Source organism: Rhinopithecus bieti, unplaced genomic scaffold (assembly GCF_001698545.2).
Source record: "Rhinopithecus bieti isolate Rb0 unplaced genomic scaffold, ASM169854v2 scaffold_39883, whole genome shotgun sequence".
Classification (NCBI taxonomy): domain Eukaryota; kingdom Metazoa; phylum Chordata; class Mammalia; order Primates; family Cercopithecidae; genus Rhinopithecus; species Rhinopithecus bieti.
In genome coordinates this window covers 344,849-361,949 of record NW_016816948.1, presented here as the reverse complement: position 1 = coordinate 361,949, position 17,101 = coordinate 344,849, and the positions used below count along the sequence as shown (strand labels likewise).

At 39.7% G+C, this 17,101-nt stretch overlaps 1 long non-coding RNA gene across 1 annotated transcript in view; it reads left to right on the top strand.

Annotated features, from left to right (window-relative positions):
- Nucleotides 1-771: 771 nt before the first annotated feature.
- Nucleotides 772-17,101, top strand: part of LOC108517604 (uncharacterized) — a 60,233-nt gene continuing 43,903 nt past the window's right edge. Inside the window, exon 1 of the long non-coding RNA XR_001882157.1 lies at nucleotides 772-888. This is a non-coding gene — a long non-coding RNA (uncharacterized LOC108517604). The remainder of the gene's footprint in view (nucleotides 889-17,101) is intronic.

Genomic DNA, 17,101 nt, shown 5'->3' with positions numbered 1-17,101 from the left:
ACTGGGAGTACAGGATTGAAAGACCGTTCCTGCCCTTAAGGGACTCAGAGTAAACTGGAGTTGCTGAAAACCATCCTAAAGCAATCCACGTTAATAACAGATGCAAATAAAATGTGGGAACGTGCAGGAAAAAGTGACCAATTCTGAGGCTGAAAAGTGCCTATTTTAGGGGTGGGGGCCTCGCGGCCCTAAAGCGGCTTCCCTTCCTGGAGATTTCAGCTCCGCGGACCGTCCAGCGCCCTGCGGGCACACTTAACATTTTAATCACGCCTCCGCCCCCACTCTCCGAATTCCTTTCCCGCTGCCGACCCGCCGAGTAGTCCCTTCCAGGCGGCCTCAGCTTATCATCCCCGATCCGGCCACTTCCCGGCCACGGTAAGGCGAGCCTCCCAAAGTTTCCTGTGACGCCGTCGTCCGCCTCCGGCCCCATCTCACCCCGGCAGCCCAGGACACCGGCTAGGGAGGAGCAGGTTACCGAGGCGGGGAGAGCGGCACAAACGCGCACACTTCGGGACTCCACCCGGGCTGGTGAGCGAGCCCAGAAGGCTGCGGCTACAGCTCCGCGCCTCCACTCCCAGGGCCCGCAGCCCGGGTTAAGCGTGCGCCCACCCAGCCTAGGGCCCAAGTCCTGCCCCTTCGGGGCCCGGGCCAATCGGCCGCTCCCCGCCTCCTGGGAGGTAGTGGAGGAGGGGACTGAGGGCCGGGCGGCTGCGCCCGCCTTCCGCTCTTGCCCATTGGCTGAGGCCTCGAGGGTGCCCTGAGACCGGAGTGCAGCGGGATTGGTTGCAGAGGTTCGTGACAGTGGCTCCTATTGGCTGTGGCAGCCCCCGTGACGCGGGGTGGTGACTGGCTCCGGAGTCTGAGGGGCTCCGGCTTGTCAGGTTCTAGGTAGGTGCGTTTCGCGCCGCCGGCGGTAGGCGCTGTTGCCCGGGGCAACGCGGGGGAAGGGGGTAAGAGGAGGGAAGGCAAGCCTAGAGCGGGGGCAACAATCCCTGCCAGCAGAGGGGCGCCCGGGATTCGGCCCGGGCGTTGGGGGCTGTGCCGAGGCTCTTCCTCCGCCCTCAGCCAGCGCCCCCGCCAACCCCCGTCCCTGGCTGCAGGGTCATCCGCCCATCCTCCCGCCTGCAGCGCAGCATTCCTCGTTGGGGCTTGGGCCGGGCTACACACCCAGCCCCACGAGGCCTGCCCCTCCCACCACCATCCCGGGACCCGAAGGCTGAGGGGGCGGGTGCCCGCGCGAACGGGCTGTGGCGGGCGCAGTGGCTCCGCCCCGTCGCGGAGTCTGGGGGCTGCTAGGCGTGAGGCGGGGTTGGGAGGGACTGTGGGCACCGCCCAATCTTGCCTGTACCCGCACCCCTTTTCTCGGCGGCACTCATCTCCTGGGCGCCGCCCTCCCGCTGGGGTGGCACCCTCAACCCCTGGTGTTCCCCCAATCCCTTCCTGCCTCTGGAGCCCCGCAGTCTCCCTTGACCCGCTGGGTCCTCCCCAGCTCTCCGCCTGTCACTTTCTCTCGCTTTTATCCCCTACCTCATCTTTCTCCTCCCGTCTTGGCCAGAGGCGTCCTCCAAGAGTCTACTTAAGAGATCTTAAATGTGAAGCTAGTGTTGTCGTTGGTAATTTCTGCTCTGTGGTCTCTTTGCCGATTAGAATTGGGGAGATGTTTGGAGGCACCTTCAGGGGTCATCTTTCTGCCTTACAGTTTCCCTTAACATCGACTTTCTGAATACGCTCATTGGGTTGTGTTGGTAGGGGCAGGGTACTTCTTGCATAAATTGAGGACTTGACTGTGAGGTGGGCACTTTGTACGTTTGTGATTTTGCCATCCACTGTAGTGCAATCCAAAATCTAATAATTTGTTAAGGCTGTTAGCCTTACATTTTTCCTTCGCCTTATGGTTAAAAAAAAAGAAACTTTTTAACCTTTTTAATTCAGAAGTTGCGTATATTAATGGTGGTCTCACTATCACTTTGACATAAACTGCTGTAAAGGTGTACTGCCATTTTCCTTTTATCCAGATATTTGAAGATAATAAATTTCTCAGATTAAGTCACCATATATAGAAGTGTAATGGAAAAATAATTAAGAATAGATCAAAACTATTTTAATGATTAAAGATTAGAAAATACTTTTCAATTCATATGTGGAATGAGAATAGGATTAAAAAAAACTATTGCAAAATCTGTAGTGCAGTATTTGTAGTCCTGGTATATATACCTATGTTGCCTTTAAGAAGACATTTGTGAATAGCTGCAGGTTTGTCAGTCAGGAAGGCAGAGTGTATCTTTTTGTAGTCCAGGAAAGCTTTTCTGCCGGTACTTTTGAGCCAAGAGAATTATGCTTCCAAAGATGCTGGTAATATATTAAGAGAGTACATAGGCATACTTCTGTTTTCATCTTTGAAAGACCTTTGGTGAAGATCTGTTTCTCTTCTGCATTGATTGTTGATAGCATTAAATATACATCATCTAAAACTATATAGTGTCAAGTTGATGCAGCTTCTGCACTACTTCAAAGGTTGATGTCATTAGTTCAGAAGAAAGAATTCAGGCTTTGGTAGACAAATCACTTACATTTCATCTTCAATCTAGATGTTACTGTAACTCTGGACTGTGAACATTTCAAATTTACCAGTTTTTTCTCACCTATTTTACTATGAAAAATTTCAAACAATGCAGAAGAGTCGAGTTGAACCCACCACCTATGTATTTAGCAATAGCGATTTCAAGGCTACTGTTATACAGTAAACATTAAGGAATAGAGGAACTGAAATGATCAAGCTTAAAAAGCAGCATATGTGGCCGGGCACAGTGGCTCACGCCTGTAATCCCAGCACTTTGGGAGGCCAAGGTGGGCAGATCACTTGAGGTCGGGAATTGGAGACCAGTCTGACCAAAATGGAGAAACCCGGTCTCTAATAGAAATACAAAATTAGCCAGGCGTGGTGGCTCATGGCTGTAATCCCAGCTAATCGGGAGGCTGAGGCAGGAGAATCGCTTGAAACTGGGAGGTGGAGTTTGCCATGAGTTGGAGGATTCTCAACCACTGCCACTCCCAGCCTAGGCCAAACAAGGCAACAAGAACGAAACTCCGTCTCAAAAAGACAAAAAAACAAACGAACAAAAAACCACAAAAAGCCCAGCATATGTATATACATGTGTATGTAGTATATAGTATATGTGTATATACACACCACCAAATTATAAGGTGCTTATTTTTGTTTGTAAGTGGGAATTGTACTTACTAAAACTATACTAACTTAATTACATGAGACTATTCAAAGCAATCTTGTGAGTGAGGTAGGAAGTCATCATCTTTGTAATTAAGGCCCAAATGAGTAAACTGCATTTTGGTAATCAGACAAAAGGAAATCTGATGAACTTGTTACACAAATAAAAGTTTTGCTTCAAAATTGGACTCCTGTGTAAACAGATTATAGTTTTGTACTTGATTTATAAACATCTTTTGGAGGGAAGTCTAAGGGACTATCAGTTATGTAAAATTTGGTAACAAACTTGATAAATTGGGTCAATCTTATGTCTGTTCATTTGGAATAAGAATGTATTTTGTAATAGAAAAGCTTACAAATGTGAATTTGTTTTAGTAGAACTGCTTCATGGAGACTGAAGTAATTAGATTTAAGTCAGTATTTCAATAGGACTCAACTATCTTGGGTGTTGTCTCATGGTTCTGAGGAATATTTTGATACAAAACCTCAATTTATAGTAAAGGAGTAAGTGGAAATGGGTATAAATTCACACATTTGTATATCTGTGATTTTTCTATACCTGGGAAATTCCTGCACACCTCTTTAAGTATTTGAATCTTGCTTTTAGTTTTGCATACCCTAAATCTGTTTTCATACTTCATTCATTCATATAGTAATTTCTTAAATATTAAGGGCTATGTCTCAGAATTTATAGATCTCTGGATTGCTTTATACTGTTTTTCCAGATTTCATTTGTCTTTGTTATGCTTATGTATGGTTAACCTATCATGCTATTGATAGACTAAAAAAAACAATTAGGTCACAGTTTTAGAACTTTAGTTGTAGATTCAGTAAATTCAGAAACAATTGGATTTTTTAAAATCAAGGCTCCAGTTTTCCCTTCCCTCCCTACCTCCTTCCTTTTTTTACTCCTTTTCTTTCCTATTTTTATTTGATTATAAATGTTAAATGCCTTACAATCGATTCAGAAAAGTATGGAGAAGAAAATGAAGTCACCCATCATTCTACCATAGTTAATGATTTGGAAACTAACAGAAACTTGGATTTCTTCTGTAACACTCTACCAATTATTGAGACTTTATGGTTTTCATTTCAGTGTATCTGCATTCACATCAAAATTTGTAAGAGTTCTTGAACTTGAGGCTGTTACCTTAAATTAGTAGAGGGCTCCTAGATCTGGGGGAAAAAAATGGAAAAGAATAAATAGAGGACAGATTAGAGTCAGAACAAAGGAATTAGACCCAAGCAGTTACTTTTTCTTATTCTGTAAGTATAAATATTTTAGTTTACCATATAAAACTGCTGTATGGCTGACAAAATATGGGGCCATATTTTTTCTTTGGAATTCAAAATATCTAGGTAAAACGAAGTTTTCTTGATTCTTTTCAATAAATATTTCAGATTTCTCCATTTTGGAGGATATTACATAATTCAGTTTTAAAAAATTTAATGTCATGCATGATTTGTAATTATTTTAAAATATTCATATCAGACAATTACTAATTTTAGTCTATTCATCACCACCATTCATTATAAACTTGATATTGTCACTTTTTTTAGTAGGTATTAAAAGACTGGACATTTTATGTAGGTGTTCCTTGCTGGGTTGCAAAGTGTGGTGAAAAGAAGAGCCATTTATTTTAGAGTCAGATAATCTGGGAAAAGAAGAGCCATTTATTTTAGAGTCAGATAATCTCTTCTGTGGGATCTTGGACAAGTTATTTTATCTCTTTAAGTTATAATTTTCTCATCTATTCAATAGGGATAGTAAAATTGCTGCACTAGCTTGTTACATAGAAGAAATGAGACAACGTAGGTAAGATTTAGGAAGTATTCAACTGACTTTAGGAAGTATTCAACTTCTGTATTCAGTTCTTTACATGATAACATTGATTTTATCTCTTCTCGTATTAATGTGTTTATTATACCATCCACAAAGTCCTTGTTTCAGACATAAGAAATTAAAATATAATGTACATTAAATTTACTTAAGTTGAATGACATTGGCATTTATACAAATAAAACAATTAGAAATATCTCAGATTAGCTGTTCTTTTTATAAATCTTATATTATTGTATCTCAGTAGAGATAATTATAAATTTACTTTAAATGATTTTAACCCCAAAATATCTCCAGTTTGTCTGGATTCCTGATTTATTTTCTTTTCCCTAGATGATCATGTGTTTTGAATGGTTGCCCTAAATTCCTTTCATTTAAACCACAGGTATTAGCTACACGTTACTGTCTTAAATCTCTTAAGTAGTGCGCCTGCAAGCACATTTTCTCAATCTGTTTAAAATTTAAACTTTATTTTTAAATTTAATAATACCCTTATTTGTATATTAGTTTTGTCTTTTCCACCTCCTACTGAAACATATGATTATTTTTTAAGGAGCAGTATTTTACAGATATCCCTATTTTAGATTGTGTGTTCTCTAAATACAGGGTTCCGATTCTTAAAGAACATACAGTTTAAATGGGTAGACCAGCCTATAGTTATTCTGTGTAGAGAAGCAAGCACTGAACTGAGTTAGGAGTTGAACTAGAGTCCATATGGTCTCATCCAGCAGTAAAACAGATTTTTGTGATTCAAGTCAGTGTTTCTCATATTTTTTCCCATCCAGGTACAAGATATTTACATGTGTGACATATTCCACTGTGCAGTTTTCTAGCATGCAAGCTCTAATTCAGTCTCTCTCCTATTCAAGAAAGCATATTAGAATGCAGATGATTGAGAGTGACATCATTATGGGTATAAACTTGAATCTACCCTGATTTATTGGAGAAAGTGAGTCATTAAAAAATGTGGGCTGGGTGCAGTGGCTCATGCCTGTAATCACAGTACTTTGGGAGGCTGAAACGAGAGGATCACTTGAGCCTAGAAGTTTGAGAACAGCCTAGGTAATATAACGAGACGCCACTCTAAAAAAAAAATAAAAAAACTAGCCAGATATGATGGCATGTGCTTATACTACTACTAAGGAGGCTAAGGCAGGAGGATTCCTCGAGTCCAGGAGTTCAAGACTGCATTGAGCTATGATTGCAGCACTGTGCTTTGGCCTGGGCAGCACAGTGATTCCCTGTCTCAAAAAAAAAAAAAAAAAAAAAAAAGTGTCTAAGTATTGGTAGTAACAAATACTGAAGACATACCTTACAATTCTATAGTTGGGACCCAAGTTATTTCCACATTTTCCTGAAGTGAATGCCCCACTAGTTTTTCTTGTCATTCTTATAATGCTACAGATGAAAATATTGTTACACTAATTTTATGTAATTAGTAAGAGTTCTACATTTAAAAGTTAGAATAACTTAATGAATATTGTAAAATATTTGGGTAACAGTACCTCAGTCTTTATTGTGACTGAAATAACACTAATTGTAAAAAACAGGAAATTAGTTTTCTAGTGTAAATCATTTTACTTGCAAAAAGGCTATTTCTATATTGGGACTTAAGGTTTTAGGAAAAGTGGAAACAGTACTAGAATTTTATTTTCTAGGCACTTAGAATATAAAATGCTCTTTGCATTGGCTCAGTCAGAAAAGTATCTTTGCATTACTATGAATAGAGCTTACTTTTAAATAAGTCATCCTATGTGGAAGTACCACATATAATATACAGTTCTAAGTGAAGACTTAGAAAAACTATGTTCAGTAGACCTTTGATATTTGCAAGTGGTATTTCTTGAAACCTTTGTGAATCTAGGATACAGCCACCTCCATAAAATGTAGTCAGATTTAGTGGAAAAGTTTAAGTGATCCCTTCAGACTCGTACAATCCTGTAAGTAGGACTTGAGTCTTTAAAGCTATTAATTGTTTTACTTCTAAAATGAGGACCAGACAACTTTGCATTACATTATTTGTTTACAGGCAAGGTTCTTATTCTTGCCCCTTGTGTCCTATAGTTTGCGGAATAGAAGAGCATTTCTGGCTTAATCACAAAGCTTCCTGCATTGTCACAAGGTTTAGTCCTTGGTCGCTCTAAGGCTTTTCTGTATGCTGCTGTTTCTTGGATGTTTTCTCCGTGGAGTTGAACACTTCTGTAGCATGTGTCCTTTCTACTATCTGGATGTCTTCAGCTTGGGAGAATTTCCCAAGCTTCTGTGGATTGATGGGGCTCTCTTGTTAATTTCACATTATACAAAGAAAAGTGCATTTGACTCTTCTGGCAGTGTTCAGGGTTTTTTGTTGTTGTTGTTGTTTTTTGAGACAGAGTTTCACTCTTGTTGCCCAGGCTGGAGTGCAATGGCGCAATCTCAGCTCACTGCAACCTCCACCTCCTGGGTTCAAGCGATTCTCCTGCCTCAGCCTCCTGAGTGACTAGGATTACAGGCATGCGCCACCATGCCTGGCTCATTTTTTTGTATTTAGTAGAGATGGGGTTTCACCATGTTAGTCAGGCTTGTCACGAACTCCTGACCTCAGGTAATCCACCCGCCTCGGCCTCCCAAAGTGCTGGGATTACAGGCATGAGCCACAATGGCTGATTGCAGTGTTCAGTTTTGATAACAAATGTGTCAGTAGCCACCCTAGCAGCTATACCACATCTTGTTTTATGAAAATACATGGTATCAGCTGGGCACTGTGGCTCACGCCTGTAATCCCAGCACTTTGGGAGGCCGAGGTGGGGGGATCATCTGAGGTCAGGAGTTTGAGACCAGCCTGGCCAACGCGGTGCAACCCTGTCTGTACTAAAAAAATACAAATATTAGCTGGGTGTGGTGGCGCGCACCTGTAATCCTAGCTACTTGGGAGGCTGAGGTGGGAGAATTGCTTGAACCTGGGAGGTGGAGGTTGCAGTGAGATTAGACCGTGCCATTGCACTCCATCCTGGGCAACAAGAGCGAGAAACTCCATCTCAAAAAAAAAAAAATAATAATAATAAATTAAAAAAAAGAAAATATACAGTGTCTTGACTTTCTCTTGAATTTTTTTTAGAATTACATGCTTTCTATGTACTTTCTTATATAGGTTAACCATTATTTAAATTTCCACTAAGATTTTACAAACTTTGATTTACTAGGAGCAAAGGCAACATTTTCAGGTATCACCTTTTTTCTTTGTTTCAATATAGAAGTGTGTGATGGACTTTCTAATATGGAAAATCCAGTCACTATCACATTTGCCATCCATTCTGAATCTACTCCAAATGTATATATTTGGCTAAGTACCATTACTTTGTGATGCCTGTTTACTTTTTATATATTTAATAAATTTGCTATAGTGGCGTAATTAAGGGGAACTAAACAATGTTGTTTCAGATAATTATTAATGATAAAAAAATGGCAATAGGTAATTATAGGTCAATATAACTAATTAATATGATACTGTATAATTATCTAGTTAATGATAGATCAGTATTTCAATTATAAGCATTTATGTTGGGGATGATGTATAAGAATCTTTAGGTAGATTTATATACAATAGAAACTTTTTTAAAAGGAAGAAGCCAATTTATTTCTCCTACACACACACACGTTTTTTGTTTTGTTTTTGTATAGTTCTTTTTTCTCCCCTCCTCAACATTTTAACCTCTCAGGTAGAGATAGTTTCTGTCAATATAAGTCTTAAGTCTTTTAGTAAATTATATGGCTTCAGATATAATGGTGGTGGCACCAACATTTCTTTAGTGCCTGCTAAAAAGTGCGATGCACTTTTGTACATTTCTTTTGAATTTATGAATTTGATGGCTTGCATGTTCTTTTTGTGATCTGTAACCAATTTTAGGTCATATCATTTATTCAAGGAGACCCAGTTATAAAATGATACTGAGATTTGAACTTGGGTGTTTCATACTTTAAACCTGAAATAAATGTGAATGGTAAAAGTCTAAATATAGTAAACTATTAATGGTCCTGGATTTAATAGAAGTTTCCGCTATTTGGGAGCGACTCTAAAGGTCTATGTTGAAATATTTGCAGTTTTGCTGAGATTACTTCCTCTTATTAGAAGCAAGACCCTAACATATTCATGCTCCTGGCTGTCTTGTGTCTATATTTTGCTTTGGCCTTGTTCTGTTTGAGATTGTCCTATACTATAAATTATGTGAAGTTATAAAATGTTTCTTTGTAAAATAATTTCCTGATAAAGAAAGCCAGCTGCTAGAAGTGGAGAGAGAATAAAGAGGCCTGAGAAGGTGGTGGATCTTAGCTAGAAAACAGACATTTTTGAATAAGTTTAACAATGGAATGTTGAATTTAGTGAGTCTTTGATCTTGATGCGAATCAATCCACCATGCCTTAGAGGTAAAAAAAAGTTAATTTGTGAAACATTTTCATTGAGTGTTCCAGCTCTGTCAAAAATTCTCATGGTCTTTAGACAGACTTCTTGAAAATGTCAGGAATCTTACGTTCACAAATCCTGTCCTCCATCCCTTCTGTCCTACCCTCAACAATAATATTTGAAAGGAATTTGTTTATTAACAGCTACTACTTTCTAGAAGTTAATACAGTTCTGACAAATATCTTAAAATGTTAACATAAACAACAGTGTCCTAACTTCTGGGATAATAGGGGTTTGCTTTTGTGACTATTTCACAATTAATCATAACAATATAGTAGCTAGACTTTGGTGGTTGCCTGTTTTAAGTGTCTGATTTCTTTCTGTATTTTGGAGCCTGGTTTACCCTGTGTCTGGAACTGGCATTCTAAAATCTGAATGTCTTAGCTTGCTATTACATACAATAATATCATGGATTTTGAAAGAGGATGAAGATGGTGAACAGATAGGCATGCCCTTCAATCTACATTATAAAAAATAATGTAGAAATGTTCTGTGCTAGACAAGAGGCAAACTGTTGCAGGAATGGGACAGAAAGCAGGAAGGCATGTGATTCTTCCATTTTCGATCTTTCTACAGATGTTACTAGAATACTCATCCCATGTGAGGATTTATCTTACAGCTACAGATAATTATAAAGCATAGAGAGGTTTTGGACTGTTTTCTTGAGAGGCAGTATGGTGTGGTGAAAAGAGTAAACCTACCTAGTGTTGAATCTGTGCTCCTAGTAATAGCTGTGTGAATTTAGACAAATAATTTAATTATAACTTTGGAATTTTTCAAGTTCAAACTAAGGATGACAATACTAGAATTTTCACTATTCTTCAGTTGCATGAGACCGAAACTCCACTCATACTTAAGGCACTGAAACTGGAAGTATATTCTCTTTAGGTACATATATACTCTCATGTAGGCCTTCTCCATGTGGAGCTCTGTGACATTTCTTTCACTTGGATTCAGGAAGCCAAACATAAAGACTTCAGTTATCCTTAGTTCTAGCAAAAGTTCTAGGATTGTGTCTCGTTGAATGATTCCAATCATTTCCCCATCCCTGATCCCGTGGTCACAGAGATGATGTATGATGATAGGCTGTATCTGGATTAGATGCTAACTACTGGAAGTAGAAACAGAAAGTGTGGTCAGCTATGTCTAAACCCTTTGGCCTGAGAATCACAATGGTTAGACTCACTGGAGAAAAGAGAAGATACTGTGACCCTGGAAAGATGGAGTAGATGCTGGGTGAGCAAAACACATTTACTATAGTCCTCTAGTGTGCGTACATGTCCTCCCTTGTATACATGCCCTTGAAAAAAATGCCCTCACCTGTCATGTAAATTTTTTGCTTATAACTTTCGATGCATTTGCCACCTGTCCCTTAATAAAAGAAGACAACTAAAAGATTTAAGTACTGCATCTAGCTTTAAGGCTAGGATCTCTGGATAATTTCTTTAGTTCTGTTTGAACAGACTGTCTCAGGGTCTAGCAACTTGCAGTTGACCAGTATAATTAATTGTAATAAGGCCAGTATTCAGTGATAGAAGGAAAATAGCATGTGGACAGCAAAAACCGTTAATTGATATCCTACTTCATCACTCTTAAGTTCTGCCTGCTGTAAAGTCCTGAACATGGACATAATTCAGGCAAGTGCTTAACCACTTTTTAACAAGGATGACCTTTCCCCCAGTTTCCAATACTTTGTTCTCATTTCTGTCTGAGACCTCATCAGAATGGCCTTTACTGTTCATATTTCTGCCAATATTCTGTTCATGGCAACACAGTCTTTTTCTAGCATTCATCTTCAGAACTGTTCTAGCTTCTACCCATTACCAAATTCCAGAGCTGCTTCCACATTTTTTGGTATTTGTTATAGCAACATGCCACTTCTCTGGTACCAATTTCTGTCTTAGTCCATTTTGTGCTTCTATAACAGAATACCACAGACTGGGTAATTTAAAAATAATAGAAATTTATTCTCTCACAGTTCTGGAGGCTGGAAATGTCAGAGTCAAGGTGTAGACATCTCATGAGGGCCTTCTTGCTGTGTTCTCACATGGCAGAAAGCTGAAGGGCAAGAGAGGGATGAACTGTGTGTCCTCACATGGCAGAAGAGAAGAGAAGAAAACACATTCCTGCAAGCTCTTTTTGTACCAGCATTAATCCATTCATTAGGACTCCACCATCATGGTTTAGGTTTAGGTTTGAGACCTAAACACCTTCCAAAGGCCACACCTTCCAATACTATAACACTGGGGAAGTTTTCAATACATGAATTATGGAGAGCACACATTCAAACTATAGCAACTGGAAGAGAGAAAAAGGGGAAAAAGCCCACAGAGATAACTTGTCCATAATACAGGTATATTTCACTGGATAGATATGATAAGGATTTTTTGACCTGGCAGTGGAATAAGATTTTTGCTTAGCCAATATGGCATAATGGATGTTGCATTAGCAGTCACAAAAACATTACTCTTGTACATCTCCATCAGTTTTTAGGTGACCAGGTGCATTGTTGATGATCAATACTATTTTGAAAGCAATCTTTTATTTATTTTTTCTTCTGAGCAGTAGGTCTGAACAATGGGCTTAAAATATTCAGTAAGCCGTGCTGTAAACAGATGTGCTATTATACAGGCTTTGTGTTTTCATTCCTAGAGCATGGGCAGAGTAGATTTAGTATCATTCTTATGGACTGTGCATACTTAGAATGGTCACTGAGCATTGGGTTCAGCTTAAAGTCACCAGCTGCATTAGCCCATAACAAGAGTCAGTCTGTCCTTTGAAGCTTTGAAGTCACGCATTAACTTTTTTTCTGTAGCTATGAAAGTCCTAGATGACATTTTCTTCCTATGTAAGGCTGTTTCATATACACTGAAAATCTGTTGTTTAGTGTAGCCAGCTTCATCAGTGATCGTGGCTAGAGTTTTGGATAACTTACTGCAACTTCTCCATCAGCACTTGCTGCTTCACCTTGCACTTTTATGTTGAGGTAGCCTCTTTCCTTCAGCCTCATGAATCAAACTCTGCTAGTTTCAGAGTTGTCTTCTGAAGCTTCCTCACCTCACCCAGGCTTCATTGAATTGAAGAGAGTTAAGGCCTTGTTCTGGGTTAGGCCTTGGCTTAAGGGAATGTTGTGACTGGTTTAATCTATCTAGACTGCTAAAACTTTCTTTATATCAGCAATAAGGCTGTTTTGCTTTCTTGTCGTTTGTGTGTTCACTGGAGGAGCACTTTTCATTTTCTTCAATAACTTTTCCTTTGCTTTTACAATTTGGGTGTTTGGTTCAAGAGGTTCAGCTTATTTTGGCTTTCAACATGCCTTCCTCACTAAGCTTAATTTAGCTTTTAATTTAAAATGAGGGATGTGCAACTATTCCTTTTATTTGAACACTTACAGGCCTTTGAAGGGTTATTAATTGGCCTAATATCAAATTGTTGTGTCTCATGGAACAGGGAAGTCCAAGAAGAAGGAGAGGGAGTAGAGAATGGCTGGTTAATACAGCAGTCAAAACACACATAACACTTATCAGTTAAGTTCACCGTCATATATGAGTGTGGTTCTTGGTGCCCCAAAACAGTTAAGATAGTAGCGTCAAAGATCACTGATCACAGATGACTATAAAATATATAATAATAATGAAAAAGTTTGAAATATTGTAAGTATCACCAAATGTAACACAGAGACATGAAATGTATATGCTTTGGAAAAACGGTGCCAATAGAGTTGCTCAGCGCAGGATTATAATAGAACTTAAATTTGTAAAAAAGGGAATATTTATAAAGTGCAGAAAGTCGAAGTGCAGTAAAACAAGGTGTACTTGTCTAATTTATGAGGACAGCAATTTACCAGCTATTTTGCTTATTAAGGATTGCTCACTTCTTACCCTACAGTAGAGGGTTACCAAGTTTGCTTCATTTTCTATTATTGACTCAGTCTCACATTTTAGAAGTGTAACTTGTGTTACCTTATTTCTAGTATAATCATTTCATTTCTTTTCTCTTTTTTAAGACAGAGTCTCACTTTGCCACCCAGGCTGGAGTGCAGTGGCATGATCTCAGCTCACTGCAACCTTGGCCTCCCGGGTTCAAGTGATTCTCCTGCCTCAGCTTCCTGAGTAACTGGGACTACAGGTGTGTGCCTCCACACCTGGCTAATTTTTTATTTTTTATTTTTAATGGAGACAGGGTTTTACCATGTTGGTCAGTCTGGTCTCGACTCCTTACCTCAGGCAATCTGCCTGCCTTGTGGTATAAATTTTTGTATTTGTTAGGCTTCTTTTGGATGCTAGTGACAGACACTTATTTAAAAATTTAGTCCTTCCCGTCTTTATAAATGGCAGTTCCATCTTTGTTTTTGCCCTGACCCGAGTGTCAGCAAAGTTATCCTTGATTCTTTTTCTTTCATTCCTCAACTCAGACTTTCAGCATACTCTGTTTTCTTCAAAGAAATACTTATATCTGACTGGCTCTCACCGTCCCTACTTCTGTCATCCTGGTTCAGCAACATCCTCTTTCTCCTTCTACGTGATTCCTAAAAAGTCTCCCTGCTACTACTGTTGCTCTAAAAAATAGCCTGTGTTACCCTTTTTAGACATAAGAGATCATGTCTCTTCCTTGCTCAGAATCTTTCAGGGGTTTCCCACATAAAAGCTCAAGTCCTTAAAATGAGCTATAGTTTCATGGTCCTGCTTTCCTTCCTTCATGCAGGATCTTTCTCCGAACTAGTTCTTCTCTGAACTATAGTTTAAAATGGGCCATGGTTTTGTGGTTCTGTTCTCCCTCCCTCATGCGGGATCTTTTTACTATTTTCTCCACCATTCACTGCACACAAGCCTCCTTGTTTTTCCTTAGATAGATATTTTATACTTTCTGTTCTGTTCTGTCTGCTTAGAATGCTCTTCTTCCAGATAGCGGTTCCTTCAGCTAACCATATGACTAACTTCCTTATCTGCTTCAGGTCTTTGGTAAATGTTACTTATCTGTAAAGTCTTTAATCACTCAACATATATTTGAAATCTACTACTTCATACTTACCTTTTTCTGCTTTAAAAAATAGTGCTTATTACTACCTAACACTGTGTATTTTATTTACTTATTTTGTATTTTGTTTGTTTCCTCTCTCTAGAATGCAGCTTCCATGAGGGCAAGAATTTTTACCTGTTATATAGGAAAACTCATGGCACACAGATAGCATAGTAGGCTTTCAGCAAATATTTGTTGAATGAATTAATAAATAAGAAAAAAAAATATGTTGCCTCATGTAACCATTAACTCTGAAACTCTGAAGGGACTGAGAATACCCTGTTTGCAAACAAGCAAGTTACCTTGCCATACTTTTATATACATACATTAATAGAAGAGCCCTGGGTCAGAGACTCGGGGGGTTTATTACAGCAAAAGCAGTGGCCAGAGAAATATCTTCGTGCTGATTCTCCCTGCCCCATCTCTGTGACAAAGCAATGTGATGAGGGCTAGATGTTTACCTACACATGCAGCAGATTTACATCACAGGAGAGGAGCCTTGCAATGAGGAGACTCCAAGCTTGTGTAGGGTGTTGGCACATCTGCTATCCTCCCTTGCAGAGCGAGAAAGATTACTCATTAAGCACATCTCTTCCAGAGGAGAGGGAGAAGGTATCTTTAGGTTTCTTACCCTAGAATATAAGTAAATGTTTCCAGGGAGGGGAAGGAGAGGGCTTAATTTCTCCAAAGCTCTTTGGAGTTTTCTATCTTTAGGGAGATGCTATCTCTAGCTTCCAAGACTGTCTGTTATGCAAATACCCATTTGTAGTACATTTTGGTCAGAAGATTCTGTGCAGGAGAATGAGAAATGCAGAGTGAATTGTTTCCCAGCAGTAATTCTGAATTCCAGCAGCTGTATCTGTTTACATCTGAACTCAGATTTAGGGAGAAAATATTTTCAGACATTTCTCCATTTCTCTTCTCTTGGTTCTTTGATTGGGTTGCTTGATTGTCTAGTAGGTGCTTATCATCATCTTTCAGTTTAGCAACCTTGGCTGAAAGATAACTTTCCTTCCTGATTAGCTTCTGCAGAAATGTTGGGATTCAGTATTATCTGTCCAATTTGGGTAACAACTGCTTGCGAGAAGGAAATGCTGATTTCCCAGACCTGGGTTATATTCCTACCCCAGAAACTAATGAGTGCTGGTGATCGATGCCACCCAAACCACGTGGATTGATGATAAGAGAAGGAAAGTTTGGGAAAAGAAAATTAAGATGCTGCTACCAACAGAAGGGGAGATAGATGCTTCAGAGTAAAAAAACAACGTGGGTCTATTACTGACATGCACATGCAACTCACAGTCATTTTTAAAAATAGAATCTTATTGTATATAGGTATAACTACTTCATCTGTTTTTCATCTACCACATATCATGAACAAGAAATTTTCTTTGAAAATAATTCTATTTTTAAATTTTATTTTATTATTTATTTATTTATTTTTGAGACAAAGTTTCATTCTTGTTGTCCAGGCTGGAGTGCGGTGGTGCCATCTTGGCTCATTGCAACCTCCACCTCCCAGGTTCAAGTGATTCTCCTGCCTCAGCCTCCCAAATAGCTGGGATTCATGTGCCAGCACGCCTGGCTAATTTTGTATTTTTAGTAGACATGGGGGTTTCTCCGTGTTGGTCGGGTTGGTCTTGAACTCCCAACCTCAGGTGATCCACCGGCCTTGACCTCCCAAAGTGCTGGCATGAGCCACTGTACCCGGTCGTGAAAACATAATTTTGAGTGGTTGTAAAATTACACTTAAATTCATTGTTTAAAATAGATACTTAGTTTATCAGAATTGGATTTTGAAAAATTAAGGGGATATTTATTAGAGAAGTGGGGAGAGTAGAGATGGGAAAGAGAAGTAGAGCCAGGACCAGGGTAAGGCAAGAGAGTTGCCTAGGACACAAAATATGAGGCATAATCACTTTTAGGGTCATGCAACTGCAGGGTGGCACTTGCATGATCCTGAGAGTATCTACTTAAATTTTGCACCCCAGGTATTTCTCTTGTATCACCCTAGTCCCATTTGTGAAGAGAAGCATATTTCAGGGAATAGGAACTATGTTTTGGCTATGGATGTGAGTTAGAGATGAAAGTGTGTGTAACTGAGGAAGTTGGTGGGGAAGATTAAGGTGCATTAGAAAGCAGTCGTTATGTGTTTTCAACTGTTATGTATGGAAACCTTTACTGAGTCTGGTAAGCATGATAATACCTTTGAAGTAACACAAGGAATATAATTTTTTTGATTCATAGGTTTATAGTGGTTTGAATTTTAAAAGTTCCATTTAGAGGCTGGGCACAGTGGCTCACGCCTGTAATCCCAGCACTTTGGGAGGCTGAGGCAGGTGGATCACGAGGTCAGGAGATTGAGACCATCCTAGCTAACACGGTGAAACCCCGTTTCTACTACAAATACAAAAAATTAGCTGGGCGTGGTGGTGGGCACCTGTAGTCCCAGCTACTCAGGAGGCTGAGGCAGGAGAATGGCATGAACTTGGGAGGTGGAGCTTGCAGTGAGCCGAGATGGTGCCACTGCACTCCAGCCTGGGCGACAGAGGAAGACCCTGTCTCAAAAAAAAAA